This window comes from Kogia breviceps, chromosome 15 (genome assembly GCF_026419965.1).
Source record: "Kogia breviceps isolate mKogBre1 chromosome 15, mKogBre1 haplotype 1, whole genome shotgun sequence".
Classification (NCBI taxonomy): Eukaryota; Metazoa; Chordata; class Mammalia; order Artiodactyla; family Physeteridae; genus Kogia; species Kogia breviceps.
This window is the reverse complement of record NC_081324.1, coordinates 8,868,921-8,892,794: the sequence shown is the minus strand read 5'-3', so window position 1 is coordinate 8,892,794 and position 23,874 is coordinate 8,868,921. Positions and strand designations below refer to the sequence as shown.

Below are 23,874 nucleotides of genomic sequence, written 5' to 3'. Positions count from 1 at the left end.
ATAATTCTCCCTCTCTCCTCCCCCTCCCTCCCCTTTCTCACTTTCTCTTTCTCATCCCTCTATCATGTATTTCCCTATCTATGTATCTATTCATCCGTCTATCTCCATTTGTCTATGCATCCTTTGGCAAGTCAAAGTAACTTTTCCTTGTTGGTAAATTAATGTTATTAAACAAACAAAAAAGGCTCCTGTACCATGACAGGTACTTACTGAAGAGAGGAAAACACTATTAAGCGTTCAACCCAAGTACACAGAAGGAATTTTGTCATTTTATACAAATCAGGGACATTTTCTCCACTTTTAAGAAATGAAAAAGTGTTGACCTGTGACAAACAGTGTAATATATATATTTACCAATTGCCAATACACAGAATAGATGAAATGAGTCCTTGAATGATACCTTAGATGTTTTCCTTCCTTTTGCAATCTTTCAGAAAAGAGTTATGGACAACTTTTCCTACTGGGATTCTTCAGGACCATTGTCTGGTAAGTATAGCTTTCAACAAGTTAGGATAATTTTTGCTTCACCTTTGACTTTGTTAGAGAATATAGTTTTATTTAGAAAATTGTGGTGGAAACTTTTTCCAGCAATAACATAAGTGGTTTTCAAAGTGATCACTAAGTCTAGACAAGCACAATTTTTAAAAAAATTATTATTTTATTTCCATTAAGAAAGGTTAAGAGTAAATGTTCTATAATCCGCTTTTAGATGGTTTTCACAAAAGTAAATGCACATTTGTTTACTTAATATTACATCAAACAGATATTGAAATGAATTGTGTCATGAGATACAAGGACTATAATGTGTAATCAGTCATTGATCTTATTCCTAATTCAGTGCCTAATAGATACTAGATGCTCATAAGTCACTTGAATGAACAGGTGAGTGAATGAATGATTGCAAATAGTAAGTAAGATAGAAAGTTACTCAAATAATGACCAATTTAAATCTGGATTTACTGAAACTATGAACTAGGCAATAGGTGTTCACTTTCAAAACTAATCATTGCACATTTCCATTAAATAGAGAACTGTTTGAGTGCATTTAAAATGCCATTTAAGTTCTCAAAATTTGGTGTACATTAAGCATTTGTCAGAAACACATTTATTATAAAAATTGTAAGATAGCCAAAGCTGAAAAATCATTATGACTTTAGCAATTAAAACAAAATACGTGGAAATCTAGACTATTACTGGATTCTGGTACTTCAAAACACTTTCTCCTCTATTTAGTCAGTGAGAGGTCCCCGAAACCATGATCAGCCTAACCTTTGGGGCGACCTCCCCCCGCAGTGCATTCCTCTATGTATTGCTTCATGATTCTGAATTTAGGAGAGGATTCAAATTGAAGTGTGGACTCTCAAAAGTTCTTGAATTAAAAGAACGCTAATGTAAGTCTACTACTTCCTTACCTTTTGGAATAATTCAAATTATACTTAAGACTAGGCTATAACCTGAGAGATTCATGTCATTACTGGCCTCCTATCTCCACTAGACATTGTGCTGTTATTTGGATTAAGCTTAATTCATAAAGACTGAGTAATGCTTTGTTATCAAGATTGAAAATGAATCACTCCAGGCTAATTCTTGACCTTGCACAGGAAACGTTGTTAAATGAGAATCAGTGCCACCTGGAGAACGAAAAATTTTTGTGATGAATTCCTGGAGTGAGAATATTTTCATTTCCTGACTTGTAAATAAATGCAAAAGAAGACCATGTATTTGGAAATCTGTGGGTGTTGAAAAAGTAAGGGGAAAAGAGGGGAAGAAATCTAATCACTTCTGACAAATAGAGACCAAAATATAATTCATAGTCGGCCTCCCTGTGGACCAGAGACAGGGAAAAGTGTTAGCTGTAGCATTTTGTTGCACCCTGCTACCAAGCTGTCAATCACAGCCCCCAGATACTAATTAGAGGAGGCCAGGTGAAAAGGACCCACCCGAGTCTCCTTGAAAACCCTAGGTGGGAAGCATTTCTAGTATAAATGGAGAGTACCATGAATGTGTTTTCAAGTAACTCATAAAAAGAAACCTAGTGTTCTTTCTACTTAGGTTTAGAACGTCACTTTACGTACTCCTTCTGGCTTTGCAGAGAATTAGAAACTGGAAATTATTTTCAAAGAAACATTCCACCTGCTGGCATAGAACGATTAAATTCATTGGGCCAATACATTTCAAATGAAAAGTTTATAGTATAAAAATAAAGTAAAATGATTTTTACAGTTCTTTTCAGGTATTGGAATTGCAATGTATAGGGAGACAAAAAGGAAATGGAAAACAGTAAACAAACTATACACTAATTTAAACTGAAATGAAAATGCACTTTCTCGTATCTACCTCCTGGCATTGAAATTATCATTAATGGACTTAGAAAAGGGAAGAGTGTGTATTAAAAACATAAAGGGAAATTTATTAATGCTTATATACAGTGAATAGAAGTAGATATCGTCCTTATTCATTGAAAGTAAAATTAACAGCCTTTTGTATAATAGTGAACTTACAATTAGTATGACAGTTAAGGGAATGTAATTCAGAGCCATGGCATGAAACTCCTCTTGTTAAAGGTTTTAAATGTAAAATTAGAGTTATTAGCAAATGTATCTTTCCCATCGTAGGGGTGATAACATTTGACTTCATAGCTGTGATAAATTTATATATAACAGCTTTGAGTGCCAATTATGTCTCTGTTTGATGTTTACTGGGGAAGTAAACTATTATTTCTTTGCCCTTCTTTGATTTATTTTGAAGACTAGGATCATGGCCAAGGAAATATTCATGAGCGCAGACCAGTTCCTCTAATGCAGCTAATTCTGAATTTTTGACACTGCACATTGTAACTTACTGTCATGTGAACTTGCCAGAGTTCTCATGCTTCAGGACCTCTCCTCAGACTTGCTTTGATAATTATCTTTAGCAACGTTTGCCAAGAGAAAGCGAGGACATCCTCCCTCTGGCTATGTTCCATGTAGCTAATTTTACAGAACCATAGATTGGCATATTTCTGTGTGCCACAGTTTTCTCTACAAATAGGCATCACACTGACACTGAAAATTAGAGCTATCCATACTCATGCAGTATCCTTTCAGTTTTATGCCTTAAACATTTTAATTTGTGAAGTAGATTGCTTATAAGCACAATATGGGGTCTCTTTTTTCTTATTAAGTTTCACTAATGAGATAAATACATGAATGCGATGACTCGGATTACACTTAGCTTTGTTAGAATAGCTACAAGTTTCATTTGTTTCTGTTTATTGATCACGGTTTGCATTAGCATTCCACCTAGGAAATAATGCCACTTTAGCCTGTTTACTGAATAAGAGCGGACATGGAAATATTGATAAGATTGATTATTGATCTTGTTGCTCATTTTCATGGATTCTAGTCTCTTTAATTGAAAAAAAAATGCACTTAAGGAGTCCTTTGAAATGTTTTGTCATAAATATCTAAGTTCTTGATGTGTTAAGAGGGCAAGAAAATATACCTGAAATATGAAGCTTATTCCCTATAACAGCACTAACAAGACTTCATAAATATCTGGTCCTGATATATATTATCTTTATGGTTTTTGAGACAAAAATAGCTGTTAATATTGAGGCTTTCAATCATACATAATTCTGATTAGGAGAATATAATAAAAATCAGAGGTGTTCCCAGAAGCATCTCTCTGGTCTGTTCTCCTTTAGTGAAAAGCGCTAATTATGAAAGGTTTTACAGTGAATAACTAGGTCAGCTCCAGGGAAATCTGAGGATATGTTAGATTTGCCACTTTCTTATTCTTTTTTAGCTTTATTTTGGTATAATTGATATACAAAAAATTGCACACATTTAAATATATACATCTTGATGAATTTGGACATATGCATACACCATCCATGATACCATCACCAAAACTAAGGTACTAAACATGTCTACATCTGTTACCTCTAAATATTTTCTTGCATCCTTTGTGTTTTTTTGTTTGTTTACTCAACATGAGATCTACCCTCTTAATATATCTTAAATTGCACAATACTTTTAAAAATAGCACAAATTGGGTTTTCCTGGTGGCGCAGTGGTTGAGAGTCCGCCTGCCGATGCAGGGGACACGGGTTCGTGCCCCGGTCCGGGAGGATCCCACATGCCGCGGAGTGGCCGGGCCCGTGAGCCGTGGCCGCTGCGCCTGCGCGTCCGGAGCCTGTGCTCCGCAACGGGAGAGGCCACAGCAGTGAGACACCCGCGTACCGCAGAAAAAAAAAAAAAAAACAAAAATAGCACAAATTTTAAGAGTATTGTTACCTATAGGTACTATGCTGTACAGTACACTTTTTGAAGTGATAGGCATGTTTTCTATTTTAATTCTATTGTTATATATACATAGATATTGCCAAACTTAAAATTGTATACTTAAAATAGGTTAATAAGTTGTATGTAAGTTAAAACAATAACTTTTAAAAAGTAAATGTGTATCATTTTTACACAAAGATCACACATTTTAAAACCTACATATGATTCTGAAATAAAATGTATATATTCATTAAGAAAGCATTTTTGTCAATTTCAAAGCCTGTCAAGATTCTTACCTACGTTGACATACGAAATAACTGTCGCAACAAATGACACATATATATGCTGCCCATAAGAGTAGGGGAATTTGACCTAATGAAGATTGCAGTCACATACAATTTACAGATTAGCAAAAATTAGGGAATATGTGTTTATCACTTTAGGGCTAGGTCCATAAATTAAGTGAAAATTAAGTTGGTTTGTTCATGTATCTATTTTGTGGCATCTCAAGATGAGTAGCTGAGACCGTGGGAAATTTTAAAAAGTGCAGTAAATAGGTCGACATTTCTGGCCTGACCAGCCTGAAACCCAAACTTCCACTAAGAGAATCATACAGGAGTCACCTAACACAGATATAAATTGTAATAGTAGTTTTCAAGTTATTCTTCTAATTTGAAAGTTTTTGAAAAAGCAAGTTCCTCCTCAAATTTCACCTACCAGTTAAATGCACGCTACTCTAGCTGAATTGCAGTGGAGGCTTGAACACCTGATGTTTTTGTCTTTTTCTCCATCCTTTAAGGAGTTGGCCCCTTGGACTCTGGTTCACAGTTTGAGTGCTGCTTACCTAAACCAGTCTCTGTAGGAAATCTTATTTCCACATTTGGCTTTATGAAGTCAACAAAAGGATTAGTTGAGGCTGATTTAACTCAAACTATAAAAGGCAAAATATATACAGTTTTTTCAATTAGGTAATTTTGCATGGGACAGTCCATGACTGGCATTCTATGGTATTTAGATAATTTCCAATTCTGATTTCATAGGAATTAAGAAGAAAAACGGCTCCAGTTAGCTGTGATTAAGGACACTGCCACTGGTCTGCCTTTTTCTGGACTCATCTTATTATTCTTTTATTATCCATGATTTGTGAAATTTTGAGGAGGGCTTGCTACCTTGTTTCCTTATGAACTGAATTCGTCACTATGATTTACCCCAGGACATTCTCAGTTCTTTTTAGCAGGGTCGTTATTTTTCCAAGGTTCTTAGCTAAATGCTTGCTGTCTGTCGCTGAAGATTAGGAAAGCTCTACTGCTTGGTTTGCCTAGTCCTGTGACTGTCTGACTTGAAGCCCAGCTGTCCCTGCATTCTGTTTGCACTGCAGGACTGAGAGTTTTCTGACTCCTTTTCTTAAGAAGAGAATTTTTCACATTGAGCCTGTCCTTCAGAAGGACATCCCTCACTCAGCAGAGTCCGGGGTATCATGACACTGTCTACACAGCAGTAAACGCCCCCTGCAATACTGTTTACTTCACACTTGTCATATTTTAAAGTTCTGTTATATGCCTATTTTTAGAATTAATTTTTATTGGAGTACAGTTGATTTATAATGGGTTAGTTTCTGCTGTACAGCAAAGTGAATCAGTTCTACACATACATAGATCCACTCTTTTTTAGATTCTTTTCCCATATAGGTCATCACAGAGTATTGAGTAGAGGTCCCTGTGCTATACAGTAGGTTCTTATTAGTTATCTCTTTTATATACAGTAGTGTGTATATGTCAATCCCAATCTCCCAGTTTATTCCCGTCCCTTTCCCCCTTGGTAACCGTAAGTTTGTTTTCTATGTCTGTTACTCTATTTCTGTTTTATAAATAAGTTCATTTATACCATTTTTTTAGATTCCATATATAAGTGATATCATATGATATTTGTCTTTCTCTGACTTACTTCATTCAGGATGACAGTCTCTATATGCCTATTTAAATTATGATGATATTAAGATTTTCTCCATTTACTTACCTTCAAATAAGTGTGTGCTTGTATATTATACTTCACATTTAATTTTGACTATATCGTCTTAAAACTTGTGCTCCGCATATCAAATGTCACTGGTTTTATAAATTTCACCATTCTTTACCCTTGTTTTATAACTGCATCACGTTGCATAAATTTTACAGCATTTCACAATATTAAGATGATCAAAGTTACTTTTACCTTTTTGAAATTTTTAATAAGTGTACTATACAATGGACAATAAATGTATTCTGTTCAACATACTTTATTAGTAATGAATAATTTCTTGCTCTTTCAACACAATGTATTATCTCAAAAATAATAGTTTAGAATTCCTTACTAAATATGTAGACATATATCTCTCAGAATCATTTATTTATGGTTTAATCTAAAGCCTTTTTATAGTGAGCTGTCTATCGGATCTAAACATGCAATCAAATATGTGCTTAACTAGTGAGGAGTATAGGGGAATATCAGATATAGTACAAGGTAAACTCTGGTAAATTAATGATAGTATAATATAGATAGATACAGAGACTTTCAAATTAATATAAGTAGTGATAACTTTAGGTAAACAAAATAGGCTCTTTTTTATTATCTCATTAATTCTGAAGATCTAGAATCATGGCCACTACTGGGAATATACCCTGAGAAAACCATAATTCAAAAAGAGTCATGTACCACAATGTTCACTACAGCTCTATTTACAATAGCCAGGACATGGAAGGAACCTAAGTGTCCATCGACAGATGAATGGATAAAGAAGATGTGCCACATATATACAATGGAATATTACTCAGTCATAAAAAACAAAACAAAACAAAATTGAGTTATTTGTAGTGAGGTGGATGGACCTAGAGTCTGTCATACAGAGTGAAGTAAGTCAGAAAGAGAAAAACAAATACCATATTTTAAAAGAATTTAAGCCATAAAACTGTGTCCCAACCTTCAGTTATTTTTTTATTAAGTTTTCTTCATATATTTAGAATCCTCAAAATATTTGTGAAGCCTCATTTATACTTCAGTGATCATAAAATGCAAGTATTTGGTTTATCACTCTCTACTCCTTAATTTTGAATAAAGCTACTGAATTATAGTTAGCTTTGAGCAAATAGTTATACCACTAAATATTAATGTAAACTCAGAGTTATCCACTAACATCAGGTACAAAGCAAGAATTCCCCTTGCAGTGGATATCCTTGCTAATGCAACAAGGCCAGAAAAGAAAATAAAAGGTATACAGGTTGTGAAGGAAGAAATAAAACTGTCTTTGTTTGCAGATGACAGGATTGTCTATATAGAATATCAACCAAAAAACTCCTGGAATTAATAAAAGATTATAGCAAAAGCCAATTGCTTTCCTATATACCAACAATAAGCAAATTAACTTGAAGTTAGAAACATAATACCATTTACATTGGCACCCCCAAAACAGAAATAGGTATAAATCTAAACTTTGGCTCATGCCCCTTTCCACCATCTTCCAAGCTTACAACAATGGGTCCAGTCCATCTCTAATCATTTTCCTCTGGACCATTTAATTGGCCCCCTCTACTGCTTGTAAGAGCTCTTATGATTAGATTGGGTCCACCTGGAAAATTCAGGATGCTATCCCTATCTCAAGGTCTGGAACCTTAATCACATCTTCAAAGTCTCTTTTGCCATGTAAGACAATACAGTCACAGGTTCTTCGGCTGAGGACAGGAACATCTTGGAGAGGGTTATTATTCTGCCTGCCAGAGCCTGTGTATCTAATGTGATAATAAAAATAAATAGGAAATAATAAAAATATGTGATTAATCTCAAAAAAGTATTTTGAAGGAGAAATAAAAGAAAAAATGGACAAATGGGGCAAACAGAAAACAATCTGAAGGAAGATCTGAATTCAATGAAAACAAAAAATGTGTTAAATATGAAATAATATATATTACATACATTGACGTAATGCTTTCTTGCTTGTTCTCTAAAGAACTCTAAGTCAAGATGATATCACTGATGAATTTTTCTAAATCTTAAAAGAAAAAATTCCAAATATGAATACAAATTTTTTAGAGAATAAAGAGAAAACACTTTTCCAATTATTTTATAAGGGTGGTATCATAATGTTGAAAGTGAAATCTGCCAAGGAAATTAGAGCAACGAAAACTATTAAGGACAGTATCTTTCTCTGAGTGCAGTTGGGCAGATTCAATTAAATAATACAGATTAATCCTTTAGCACAATAACTGGAAAAAAAGAAAACGAAAAGAAATCTATAGGTCAATATTTCTAAAAACTTAGAAGTGAAAATTCTAAGGGAAAAAAAATCACATCCAGTGAATATAAAATGGACCTATGATGGTCAATGAGGTTTGCTTCAGGGACACAGTGTTGCTTTTACATGGAAAATCATTCAATATAAACCACCAATTTATAGAATATAGGAAAAGATATATGATCATCTCAGTAAAAGCAGGCAAAGAATTTACTGATATTCAACACTTGTATGTAATAAAATTTTTTATCTAATACTGAATGGAAGTACACTTTATTAAACTGAGATAGGGTATCTACAAAAATATAACTAATGATTATAATCAATGCTAAAACATTGAATATTTTCCTTTTGTTTGAAAAAAACTATGATGATCACAATCACCTTTTTATTTGGCATGGTACTAGAGGTCAGAGCCAAATAAGAAGTCAAGGAAAATAAATTTTAAAAAGAATACACTTTGTATATAAGTCCCCTACGTACAAACAAGTTCCCTTCTGAGAGCGGTTCATAAGTCCAATTTGTTCATAAGTCCAAGAACGTTTAGCCCAGGTACCTAACTAACACAGTCGGCTATATAGTACTGTACTGTAATAGGTTTTAAATACTTTTCACACAAATAACAATCACAAAAATAAAAGATTTTTAATCTTACAGTACAGTGCCTTGAAAAGTACGGTAGTACAGTACAAAATGCAGATGATACCACAGGAATAAACCCAAGGTTTAATCTTTGTTTGGAAATCTGAAACTAAATTTCCTCATATATTCTTGAAGAGCTCACATAAAGGCAGGACTTCAACTTCTGTCTCAGTTTCTAGAAACAGAATAGTTTCAAAAATGTTCCTCTATGACTTATCTAGAAATAATTTTGTAATTACTAGTAATTTATTTTAAATCCTTTCGACCCCACTCAGGAGGCTCAATTTCATGTTTTAGGGCCCCAGCTTCTACTGTCCTGGGGAAGAGTGTGGGGTCACTGGTAAACTGGAATGAGGACGTCATTGCCCCCAAATAACTAAGGTTCCCAGACAAGCTTGAGACAAGAGATTAATAAAACAAACTAGAGCACACAATGAAAATACTCTTTCTGCTTGTTTTACTGTTCTTTTATGAAGCCGAATTGCATGCATACCATGTAAGATTAAAGTGTGTGTGTGCACGTGTGTGTTTGTGTGTTTCCTCATGGATGAAATTGATTACCTTGTGAAGGCAATGTAAGAGCATAGTAAAAAGGCCATGGCATCAGATTGGGTGACCTTTTAAAACCTGTGTTATCACTTATAAGTTATTTCAATTCTCTTAGGTAAAAGTTCCTTGACTGTAAATTGAGAGAATAAAATTCGCTAGCTCATATTGTTGTTTTGAAGGTCAACAAAGATAATGTCTTGTAAGTATTTACCTCGATGTTTTGAGTATGGCCATCTTCAGCAACTGAATTATTTTACTGGACAAACTTACTAAACAATAAGTAATTTGTAAAGGGGATTGGGAGTCTTTCAGAATATTCAGCCAATCTCCCTTTTAAAAAAAGCACAGAATCTAGAGCAGCATCAGTCGTTCCGTCTGTCGTTGCTGATTCCTTGTTCACAGTCTCGTTGACATTAAATGTTTGCATACAAATCCCGTGCTGTCTGCTGCCTTATTTGTATGGTCCCAAATAAGACAGTGTTGGGCAAAGTACACCTAAGTAAACCCCCAAAAAAGAGACTCTATTTCCTTTATTGCTAGTGTGGGTCGTGTCAGTGTCTGATAAATGACTGGCCAACACAAAACATGTTCTCACATCTTTAAGATCTGAGCTGATAGAACGGAGAGTTGACACGTCTGACACTGCCTTGTGCGCCTCTAAATGAAGATGAAGAGATACTATCAAAAAATGTTATTTTGCTGGAACCTAAGTCTTCAGATGTACAGAGCATTTTTAAACTAAAGTTGAATAGTATATCCTGAAGTACATAAAGTATTTTTATAACTGTATCTATGAATAATATTGGCAGAAAATACAAGTATTGACTATTTCCAATTCAAAAGTGTTTTGTTGTTGTTGTTGTTGTTGTTGTTTTGCGGTACGCAGGCCTCTCACTGTTGTGGCCTCTCCCGTTGCGGAGCACAGGCTCCGGACGCGCAGGCTCAGCCGCCATGGCTCACGGGCCCAGCCGCTCCGCGGCATGTGGGATCTTCCCGGACTGGGGCACGAACCCGTGTCCCCTGCATCGGCAGGCGGACTCTCAACCACTGCGCCACCAGGGAAGCCCCCAAAATACTTTTAATGTCTGCTTAGATTATTTTCTTATCTGTTCTCTATTGAAATATGCTTGCATATGAATTAAACACAAACTTGCTATTTTCTGCAAAAGAGGGGCAAATCTGCTCTCCACAGGTGAGCAGAAAAGAAAATGAATAAGTGAATCAAAATTCATAGATATTTTCTTCTGGAATATTTCACTGAGTTTTAGGATCTAATTTCACTTCCTTTCATTCTACAAATATTTGCATACCTATATTGAACTTGAATATTCAAAATATTAGACGAAATATATGAAAATGTGTAAAACGCCAATATCAAAGTTATTGCAATTAAAGTAATTATAATCTGAAATATAATATTCAATATACAAATTTTTATACTATGTTACATGAAAACAATATATAATACATGAACATATAACACTGTAAGTTATATGACAGCATATTACATAATTCTCTGCTAAAATACTTCAATAGGTTCAAATAATATTTAGTATGTAATTATGTTAATCAACTACTTTCTTGATTACTAAGTATAATACACCATTTTAAATCTGGTAGCAAGAGGAAATAAAATTTTAGTGATTATCATATTTCAATGTCAATTACACTTTTGGCTTTATATTCTCAAGGATATATTGTTTATCTTGAACATTAGAAAAAAGAGTAAAGGCTATAAAACGTGTTAGAAGGAACTACTAAACTTTATTTTTAATAAAAATAATATGTAATATTTCTGTTGGAAAAAGAATGAGTTACTAGTTCTGTTTTTAATCTCACAGATTTAGAATCTCAAAGAAGAAACATTCTAATGTGCAGTGAGGCACAAGAGTGAATCGTGATGAACATTCTCTCAGTCTCGGCACTGTAAATGCCACTGCTATCTGTAAGAGTAGCTTCTAGTCCTTTGAGACAGTTAGCAGAATCATATCTAGTAGAAGGTAAAAATGTTCCTTTTCTTTGCTCTAGGGAAACCTGTGTGTTTCTAAGAGCATATCCATGTGCACAGTTACGTGAATTAAAATTGACCGAATCAATAAACCTCAAACTTTTTTCTTTTCAGTGTAAACTTTTGAGTAAAAGAAAAAAAAGATTGAATAGCTTCTACTGTCCTGAGGAAGAGCAAGATTCACTGGTAAACTTGAATGAGGACGCTGGTACCCTAAAATAACTAAGGTTCCCAGACAAGCTTGGGACATGAGATTAATAAGACAAACTAGAGCACACAATGAAAATATTCTTGCTTCTTGTTTTACTGTTCTTTTATGAAGCCAAATTACATACATACCATATAAGATTGTGTGTGTGTGTGTGTGTGTGTGTGTGTGTGTGTGTGTGTGTGTGTGTGTGTCCTCGTGGATGAAGTTGGTTACCTTGGGAAGACAATGTAAAAGCGTAATAGAAAGGCCATGGCATCAGATTGAGTGAACTTTTAAAACCTGTGTCACCAAAAAAGAATGTACAAGTGAACCATTATGTAAGTAAAGTGCTTAAAGTAGGATTGAAAGGCTGGCTCTTCAGGAAATTGTCGATAGTGCCTTTTCCTTTCCATGTTGTGAGAGATGCACCCTCCACCAACCCAGGCTCCTGCATTCATAGGTCTTCTCTTTCTAGTCTTCCAGGTTTCCCATACCACATAGTCAATCTTGCTACATTATGCTAGGTTATTTTTAAAGGGATCCACATTTGTTCACCTACTATATCTGGAAAAAGTCTTCCTTCGCTTGACTTTTGCATTTACATTTGAAATGTGAAAGTTCTTTTTGCCCCAAGCTGGCACGTATGTTCTGGTTTGGAATAAATAACAATAATTCAGGGGAAAACCATATAAGATTTTGTATTCTTTGAAGAATCAGTAGGAGATAGTTGAAAATATGGACATAAAGGACCACTCTAGAAAGATATATTTGGGGGTCGTTATCTTAATTGAAATCATTAACATGATTAACATAACATGAAACCCTGCAGGGCATCATGAGAGAGAGGGCAAGAGAAGAAACAGGAGCCTGTGAAGAAAATACAAAGAAAGTACAGTGACAGGAAGATCAAGAGAGTAGCATTATCAGAATGGTAGAGAAGAGAATATTTAAGGGTAAGTAACATTATTGCCTCAGGAAAGTGAAGTAACATAACCATTGTTGCACCGCAGAAGAACTCCCTGGATTGTGTATTAGTTGGAGACACTAATAATGTCAACAGACATGCCTTCAGTAAATCGGCAGAGGATAGATTACAGTCAGTGAAAAGGCAAGAGTTCTAGACCAGTTCAGCTTAGATCTGAAGTGTTCTATTTTTGTTTGTTCAAAGGACAGCATTTGAAGGGGTACTTAGACAGTCAAGACCATATCCAGAGGAGAATCATCATGATTTGCATGATTCAAACTTCTTATATGAAAAAGAACATAGGAGAAGAAATTAAGGATATTTTGGTGAAGGAAAGAGGAACACTAGAGATGATGAATAGTTATGTAAAAATATCTGCAAGACTTTTATGGCTAAGAATTGTATATGTTTCCAATATCTCCACAAGAAACCAATAGAACCGTTATTTTGAAATTAAGACATATTTTATATTTCTTATAAAAATATTATAAGAAAAGTAAAGTAGAACATATCCATTAGTTTCTCATTTCAATGGGCAGGGCTGGTGTATTCCCCAAAGGAAGCATAAGAAAAATAGTACATTTAGTTACCATGAAAAGGTTAGTTAACACCTCTATCACCTCACATAATTACCATTTTTTTGTGTGTGCTGATAACAGGTAAGATCTACTTTCTTAGTGACTTTCAAGTAGAGAATACATATTGCTAACAACAGTCACCATGCTATATACTAGATCTTTTTGCAATATAACCATGTTTCAAATCATCACCTACGTGTGCTTTCTTTTAATTATATCTCAATAAAACTGGGGAAAAAAGAAAATAGTACATTTGGAAATTTACACAGGAAAACTCAAAAACAGTCAGAAGTCTTTTATATATCCTTCGCTCTCTTATGCATTTCCAGTAGTGAAAAAAGTTGCCATCATATACTGAGGAAATTATTTCTCGTGTTCAAGCATCTACGGTATAAAAACTGCATATTACCCCTGAAAATATTGCAATGAAATAGATGCAGCTTTGGTTTATAAAAGGCTGTCTGTTTACTGAATTCCTGAGAATAATTTAATATTACTGAGGGAATACTACATTGATATACCTTAGATATGTACAAATATATGTGCATGTCCACATGCATATTGATGAGACAATTTCTCTATTATTATATGTGGTATACCTCTATTACATTATTATATGTAACACTGTCTCTTCTCTTCAAGAAAGTTAGTTAGACAGGCTTATAATTAAAATAATGTATGCAGTGTGATAGGTGTTTTATTATCTGTATGGTTACAGAGCATTTATCTAAACAATGGAAGTTCAGTTAATTTTCCTAGAAAAAGAGGAATGGAAGCATTGATCTGGAAAGGATCAGAAAGCAAGTGGTATTTAAACTGCAATTTGAGAAGATGGAGGAAATTTTTAATCATCAGGAAGGAAATATGAGTATGAACAAAGACGATATTATAAAAAATATAGCATGCTTAAAGAACCAAAAGTGATTCGGAATGTCACAAGCAAAGGATGTGACAAGGAAAGTAAGTGTGATGAGGCTGAAAGTATGGGGTTGTCAGATTGTGAAACCACACAAGTGCTGTAGCCTGACCTTTACAGTGTAAATCTTAAAGAAATATGAATTTTAAGAATAAATGGTTAATTATAATAAAAGGTAATAAGATATAGATTCTTGATAAGAGATATTGGAAAGTAATGTCTATACATTAAAAATATACCTAAACAAAGATAAATTTCTTATTTGTCCCCAATTTATTATGAACTGTGCAATTAAAATTCAGCAAAGTAACCTGTGTCTTTTAAAATTTGTTTCAGTGGTTGGACTTACACTGCAATAGCTTTATAAGGTCTGGTTTCTTTCTTAAGAAAACATGGATGGGAAGAAAATGTAGGACAACATGGTCTGAAACTGACATTTGTCCTTAAGCTTAAACACAAATGACTCACCAAAATAAATATAATGCATAATTCATCAGTGGTACAATGATTATATTAATGAGCCATATCTGAAGTCAAAAGATTATAAGTGTATTACACAGGTATTAACTTGTAAATTGCTGCTAGATTTATGGATTTAGCAGATTGAATGCAATCTTATTAAATGTGTTAATGATGTTTAAGTGGATATGGAAAATAGAAAAATTCATTATGAAACACTAAGCTTTGCTAACACAGATTTCCTTCAGGATGAGGAAATAAGCTCATGCTATTTTCAGTAGAGAACAATATATTCTTCCAAAAGCAAAAGCAAAGAAAATATGTTTCCTGAATTACAATCTTCTAATATTGTTCTGACACTTAGATATAAAAAAAATTAGCCCAGTTCATGTGATGTACATATAAGACAAAATAATAACAAATATAATTTGAAAAATCCATGAACATTTTAATGTGTAGAATAATGTACACACATTCTATTTAACTATAGAAATGTGTGTATATTGCAAATGAAAGCAAATTTCAAATTTAAAACAAGTCATTCAATTATGTAGTTGGTAAAAAAAGGAAAGGCAATTACTTTCAGGTAATTTATATAGGAAAAACGGTCATATTTATTTTATTCAAATTATGATTTCTAAATAAGTAATTTTATACACTGTGAATGAATTATTTTATAAATAATCAAGGAGAGCTTACAGATATAAATATTCAAATAAGGAGAAGAGAGTGTATATAAAAAGAAGAAGGCGCATGAGAAATATTCAATATTAACACCCATGTACATCCACACATTGAGGGCCATATCGGGAATAAAAACTGCAGAGAGACTCTTCTAAGTACCTCTCTGACGCTTAGGAAGCTAATCTTGTTTGTTCCCTGCTTAAAAATACGTTCACTTCCAAGGTATATTCATTTCATTTCTGGATAATAGTCTAAATCCTCTTTCTCAAGGCACTGATTGAAATAGCTGGATTTTCCATAAATCTCCAATATAGAGATTTAAGGATAGAATATTTTTCCAAAAAATTCTATTCTTAAATCCCTATATTGCTGATGTCTGTATACATAGACTCTATGTCTATATACATAGTACAGATTCTTGAAGTAGTCTGCCTTACCCATTATAAAAATAAATGATTGATCCATGGGCTTAAGGGATAGGTCCAAGGAATTTTGTGAACTTTTAAGGAAGAGTAAAGATAATAAGACAGTTTTGTTAAACTTTGATGGCAATTTGTCAAATCTGCTTACTATTAGAAGCATACTTTTTAAACAGTTTTCACTCTATCTTTAAAAAAATTCTCTGAGAATTACTGTTCTACCTTTATTTCTTCTATATCTCAACTCTATGAAAGCAAATGAATCTACATTTGTGGAGTTTTATTTTTTCCAGCTGGAACAAATAAATGTGGTAATTCATTCATGACTAACATGGCATTATCTGTAATATTTTTATTTAATTACCAGAGACAGTTAAATACCATATTAAATTATAGCCTCAATTACTTTTGTCTATACTTCACTCATAACATTGATTTATCACGAAAGTAATTATCCACCTTCCAGAAGTTTGCATGACATAGAATCCTTTGTATGTATCCATATACATATTAAGTTGGTACCAAATTTTTTGCCTCTAGAATTTTGCATCCCAATCAGCATTTACCATAAACATAATGTTTATATGGCAAATAATATGTGATAAGCAATACAAATATAAATGACTAATATACTTTAAAATTTATTTATTTATTTATTTATTGGAGTATAGTTGGTTTACTATGTTGTGTTAGTTTCTGCTGTACAGCAAAATGAATCAGCCACACATATACATATATCCCCTCTTTCTTGGATTTCCTTCCCATTTAGATCACCACAGAGCACTGAGTAGAGTTCCCTGTGCTATACAGTCTGTTCTCATTAGTTATCTATTTTATACATAGTGGTGTATGTATGTCAATCCCAATCTCCCAATCCATCCCATCCCACCCCGCCCCCTTGGTATCCATACATTTGTTCTCTACATCTGTGTCTCTATTTCTGCTTTGCAAATAAGTTCATCTATACCATTTTCTAGATTCCACCTATATGCGTTAATATACGATATTTGTTTTTCTCTTTCTAACTTACTTCACTCTGTATGACAGTCTCTAGGTCTACATGTCTACATGTCTACATGTCTACAAATGACCCAATTTCATTCCTTTTTATGGCTGAATAATAGCCTATTGTATATATGTACCACATCTTCTTTATCCATTCCTTCATTGATGGACATTTAGGTTGCTTCCATGTCATGGCTATTGTAAACAGTGCTGCAATGAACGTTGGGGTGCATGTATCTCTTTGAATTATGGTTTTCTCCAGGTATATGGCCAGGAGTGGGATTGTTATGTCATCTGGTAGTTCTATTTTTAGATTTTTAAGGAACCTCCATACTGGTCTCCATAGTGGCTGTATCAATTTACATTCCCACCAACAGTGCAAGAGGGTTCCCTTTTCTCCACACCCTCTCCAGCACTTACAGTTTGTAGAGTTTTTGATGATGGCCATTCTGACCAGTGTGAGGTGATACCTCATTGTAGGTTTGATTTGCATTTTTCTATTAATTAGTGATGTTGAGCATCTTTTCATGTATTTGTTGGCCATCTGTATGTCTTCTTCAGAGAAATGTCTATTAAATTATTAAAGATGTTGAATCTATACATTCCCTACTATTTTTAACTGAATGTTGTACTATTTCCATATATGGCAATGACATGCTAACACATGCTTGGCACTCAAATTGTGTGTAGAATAAATGAATGCATAAAAAAGCAAATGCTTTTAACAAAGTTGGCCATGTATTTTTCTTGCAAAAATCCAGAGAAAAATCACACTCATTATTCAAGGCTGAGTTCCATAAAAAATATAAAATGGCAACTTTAAATCAGGAAGTAGGGACTTCTTTGGTGGCGCAGTGGTTAAGAATCTGCCTGCCAGTTCAGGGAACATGGGTTCGAGCCCTGATCCAGGAAGATCCCACAGGCCGCGGAGCAATTAAGCCCATGTGCCGCAACTACTGAGCCTGCGCTCTAGAGGTCACAAGCCACAACTACTGAGCCCACATGCCACAACTACTGAAGTCCGTGTGCCTAGAGCCTGTGCTCTGCAACAAGAGAAGCCACCGCAATGAGAATCCCATGCCCCACAATGAAGAGTAGCCCCCGCTCGCCACAACTAGAGAAAAGCCCACACGCAGCAACGAACGCCCAACGCAGCCAAAGATAAATAAATAATTAATGAGAAAAACAGGTAGTAAGAAATAATATTTCAAAACATCTGCATTTTTAATACGTTTCTTTAATTTTGTCATTAACATTCATTTTGTTTATCCTGACATATGAAAGCCCAGTGGGTGCCCATGCCTCATTTCTTTAACATATGCTGTTTCAGTTGCTGGAAAGAATATGAGGCAACAGACTTTGGGGGGAAATAGAGTTTCTGTCCAGCTGTAATAAAAGCATTAACGTGAAAGATCATGTCCAGATAAGGTGTTCTGGACCTCTGTTATCAGGATGAGAAGAGCTCATTTTTAAAATGATCTCAACTCTTGTTGACTGAATGTCTCTGTTATAGCAATTCTTTACAAATGCTTTTAGAAACTCTTAGATTTTATGGTAAAGAAAAACATGAAGCAGACTGCTGTAATGTAGTAAAGTTTTACTTTTCCCTGGCTAAATATTTTAATAATGCAGGCAAATAACCAGAAAAAAAAAAAAAAAAAAAAACCCTCTTACATAGCAAAGGTCAAAATTATTTATTTTAAAATAATACAGAAGAAACCTTGGGCTTTTCAAAATAATAATTTTATATTAGATTATTTTTCCAGACCTTAGAAAAGATAACTTTTTACTTCAGTCTGTGATGCAACCTTAAAATTAAACTCTGACAAAAGTATACTTATTTGAGAAGACCATACTGTCATTCAGATCAACTCTCCTGATTAAGAAAATGAAAACTAGACACGCTGAACAAATTATTATGGAGAAAAAAATTGTGAAGCGACACTGAGGTAGGCCATCAGTGATGATATGAGGGGTGAAGATTCAGAGTAGAAGGAAGGACCAGATATATGAGGGCAACGTTCGATGCTGCTTTTCCCACTGAAGGCTCTTGTTTATTGGAAACTGTAGAGGGAAGGCTGAAAAAAAGCTGAATAGAGTATTTGGCAATCTCCAGTGTCTGTATTGACAAAAGTGGGAATTCAGTCCCCACTAAAGAAGACAGAAACCTATGAAATATGCTAGAATTAAAGTCGGGATCCTTGAAGGACTGCACGTTCATAGTAGGGATGAACCAAAAATAGAGAAGCCTCACAAAGAACTTAGTTCAGAAGAAAAGTATATTCTACATGTGTATGCAGCTAATGGTATAGCCTTAAAATACAGTAAGCTGAAATTTGATAGAACTAAAAGGAGAAAACGGGCAAAACCATAATCACACGGGAACACTTTACACATATATCTCACAAACAATAAAAGAAGCAGCCAAAATATATTATTCATGGATACTAGAAATTTGTCATTCTCAACAAATTTCGATGAATCAAATTTGTACATGTTGCAGTATCAGATAACATCTTAAAATGTGTGGGATGTAGCTTTAGCCACGCTAGGAAAATATATAGCCTTCAATATGTATGGTAGAGAGGGAGAAAGTTTACAAGTCAATGACCAAACAATAGTCTTGAGAAGACAGAAAAGGAAGACCAAGTTAAACTCAATGATAAATTAGTGTTATAAAAAGCAATATCTGACAGAGGATCAACAAAGCCAAATTATGATACTTGGACGAGATTAATAAAATTAAGAGCACCATACTAAGACTGAGCAATAAATAAATGAAGAAAAGTAGAAATTACAAGCATCGTGAATGAAAAAATATCATTAGTAGTAATCCTAGAGACAGTAAAAAGGATAAAAAGAGGACAAACTGACAAATTGAGAAGTCTGATGAAGTGGAAAATTTTCTTGAAAACTATAATACCCAGTTTGACTCAAGAATATGAGTTATGACTTACCCTAAAGAAACTGAATCCATATTTAATAAACTTTCCCACAGTGAAAATCCAAGGTTCAAAGAATTTCTCAATGAATTTTCCCAAACACTGTAAGAAGAAACACTATGAGTATCTTACAAACACTTCCAGAGAATAAAAAATAAAGGTCCAGGGCTTCCCTGGTGGTGCAGTGGTTGAGAGCCCGCCTGCCGATGCGGAGGACACGGGTTCGTGCCCCGGTCCGGGAAGATCCCACGTGCCGCGGAGCCGCTGGGCCCGTGAGCCATGGCCGCTGGGCCTGCGCTCTGCGACGGGAGAGGCCGCGACGGTGAGAGGCCTGCGTACCGCAAAAAAAAAAAAAAAAGTCCAATGTCCAGCTAGATTTATCAGGTGAGTGTAACATTGATACCAAAACCATATAAAAGCATTACTAGAAGGGAAAATTGAAGTCAATATTTACTATAAATATATATTTAAAACTCATCAACAAAACACAAACATTCCAGTAATGCAAATTGGTTTAACATATGAAAATAAATCAAAGTTATTCACTACACTAGCTGAGTGAAAGTTGTAAGATCCTCTCGATAGATGCCCAAAGCATTTGATAAAGTTCAAAGTACATAAGCATAGAGAAAAGGCTTAGCAAACTATGAATGGAAGGGACTTGTATCATCTGGTAAAGCATAAATTAAAAGAAGCTACAGAAAACTTCATATTTATTTATAAAACTTTTCCCCCTGGGATTTAGAATGAGAAAACAATGTTTTTTCTCACCACTTCTATTAAAAATGGACGGTTCTGGCTAGCTCCATTAGAAAAAAAAAATAAGGATTGGAAAGTAAGAAATTAAAATATCACTTTTTAACAGAATATGTGACTATAAATTTAAAACTCAAATTAATTAGAATTTATAAGAGAGATTAGCCAAATTGGATACAAGGACAATAGGGAAAAACTGTGTTTTTTTCAAAACCCCATTCATACCCATTAATTCAATTATGAAATGTTATAAATTCTACTTACTAACTATCAGACCCAGTATTAATCATACCTCTCTATTTGACCTGTCAAGCCACCACTACAGTCTGGTACTTTTAATCTTCTGAACTCATTCTATTCTTTTAAGACTTTATATTTTTTAGAGCAGTTATAGTTTCACAGCAAAATGGAGAGGAATGTACAAAGGTTTTCCGTAGGTTTTCCATATTCCTCCTGCCTCCGCCATTCTCAGCATTCCCCACCAGAGTGATGGATTTGTTAAAATCGATGAACCTACACTGACACATCATAATCATCCAAAGCCCATAGCTTACCTTAAGGTTTCCTTCTGGCGTTGTTCAATCTGTGAGTTTAGGCAAATGTATAATGATATGTATCCAACACTACAGTGTCATACAGAGTAGTTTCATTGTCCTAAAAATCCTCTGTGCTCCACCAAGCCATCCCTCTGGCAACCACTGAACTTTTTTTTTACTGGGTCCATCGTTTAGCCTTTTCTATAATACATATTGCTAGAATTATACCATATGTAGCCTTTGCAGATTGGCTTCTTTCACTGGACTCCATATCTTTCTAAAAATCCTTCCTTCAATTTATTTTCTGTTGTATTCAGAGTAAACTTTCCTAAGAAAAAAATAATGTTTTATGGAATTAAACTCCCAGGTTGTTATGGTAGGTTGTGACAAAAAAATGTTCCACTAACAATAAATAGAAAAAGTCAACTTAGCAAAATCTGGTATTTAAAAGACATCAAATGGGTGTAAAAGCAATAAACGTCAGATGGACTAGAATTACAGAGCAACAGCCATCAAAACTAAGATAACCATCACCAGAATTGTTGTTGCTGTTTCTTTCCCTTCTTCTTCTTCTTTTTCATTTTCTAACTCTGGATAATACAGGAGAGGGGTTTGCCGGATGAAAGAGAAATAGCCCTTAGAAGTTTCAGACAACTGAAGTAAGTATCAAAAACTGGAAGGGACTCAAACACATAGACCATTTTCCTGATGAGACGTCTGCTGAAAGCTGACATTGTGACGAGGGTAAAGAGCTAGGACAAAGATAACCAAATCTACTAGCAAAAACTCGAGCTCACCATCCAGAGTTTAAAAGTATATAAGGGACAAGAGACCATGAACAAAAGTCAGCCATGGAGGGGTGGAGGGGTGGATGTGAATTAGATTCCCAGAAGCTTTAGAATATGGAATTTTTGCCAAGAGATTAAAAAATAGATAAATATGTTCCAAAAAGCTAAAGAAGAACCTAAAATGTTGATTTATAAAAGTAATTTAAAAAACAAAGGATAGGAAATGTAGGTAAACATGTGAGGTCTCTTCTTTTGGAAAGCCTCTCTAAGGGATTCTGTTGTATTAACCTGAAAGATTTTGTCTCCAAACTCATATATTTTTGCTAAATTATTAGCAAAAGAAGTTATTTCTTGGAAGGTGGTGAGGGGTGAGAGAAGAATATGTGAAGCACATGTGACAAGGAAAGTTTCACTTTTTTAAAGTGAGTTCTTACAATGTATATGATAATGATAAACGAGTTCCCCAAAACAAGGCAAAGTGTTAAGAGTAGGAAAAATGCAACAAATGCTTAGTATTGCTAATAAAAAACCTGAAACTTTCTTTACCCACGTTAATTAACAAATACTGGAATTTTTAAAAAGTGAAATGCAGTTGTTTAACCTATACACTGCGAAAGATTTAAGACAACTTTGTGTTTTTTAATAGATGTGCAGAAATAGGAATTCGCTTACAAATCTGGAAATTAATACTGTTGCACATTTCCTTGAGGGATATGTGGACATACACCACAGCATTCTTAAAACATAAATATAAATTGAAGCAAATTTTCTAATTCTAGTAATTTATTTGAAGACATCTATCAGCTAAGAATATTTAATTGCATGGGTGAGGCTCTTTTTTTCCCTCACATAACCAGCATACTGGGGGTTGTCAGCGGGTGGTGTTGATGTCCCAGATATGATATCAGGGTGGTATGTTTCTCATTCTCTTGGCATTTTCCATGTGTTTCAAGTTGGCTGACACAGTATTCCACATCAAGACAGGAAGGAGAGAAAGCATCCTTTTTTATTTATAATCATTTCTGTTACCCCGCTTTCTCCCTTTCTTCTTGCTTAAACCTCTCACTGTATGTGATCATATTAATAATCCTTTTATGTTTCTCCATGCTAATTTAAAAAGATATGTAAAAACATATGGATGATCATTTTCATTGTTTTACAAAAATAGATCACATTATTACAATCTATGACTCCATGATACTCATGGGAATCCCTACAAGATAACTTTGTAGATGAAATTTATTTTTAATAGTTTAATGTACATTTATGATAATTAAATCTCCTCAGTGCATGGATATTAAATTTGTTTCAAACTTTTGCCCCTGCCAATAAACTCCAACATATTGGCATTTTTATTACATGGTGAAAAGTGAAATTACTGATTCAAATTGTAAGTGTATATTTAATATTAATATAACTTACAGATTGTTTTTGATAAAGACTATTTCACATTTTCACAAGAAATGAATAATTGAAATTTCCCTGAAACACTGCCAAACTTTATTGCACTTAGTTTTATCAATCTAATGGGCAAAAAGGGATGGTATTTATGGTTTTAAAATTTGCATTCATTGGATATTAATTATGATGATCATTTTCTACATATTTAGTTGTAATTTCTTTGACATTCTGGAATCTGTTAATAATAGTTTTAACACATTTTTATTGTGTTTTCTGGAGCTTTTTGTATATTAAAAATATTAACCATCAAATATTTTCTCCCAAGTTAGCTATTTTTCTATTGATTTTTTATGGCCACTTTTGCTATATGAAATAATTTAATGTAACTTTAGTTAAGGAGATCTTCCCAACCCCTAATTTTAGTTTCAGTCTTTAAATTAACATCTAAGACTTTTTTGTTTTCTATGGTATAGAATTGTTATTGAACACATTGGAATATAAATTTATA

The 23,874-nt window shown here is 34.1% G+C and overlaps 2 long non-coding RNA genes across 3 annotated transcripts in view; one reads left to right on the top strand and one right to left on the bottom strand.

Annotated features, from left to right (window-relative positions):
- The window catches only part of LOC136792630 (uncharacterized), a 492,301-nt gene that overhangs the window by 157,931 nt on the left and 310,496 nt on the right, over positions 1–23,874 (bottom strand). The gene's annotated exons all lie outside the window — the stretch shown is intronic.
- The window catches only part of LOC136792628 (uncharacterized), a 205,846-nt gene that overhangs the window by 166,412 nt on the left and 15,560 nt on the right, over positions 1–23,874 (top strand). For both annotated transcript variants that reach the window (XR_010836689.1, XR_010836688.1), the window contains one exon: positions 435–486. This is a non-coding gene — a long non-coding RNA (uncharacterized lncRNA). The remainder of the gene's footprint in view (positions 1–434; positions 487–23,874) is intronic.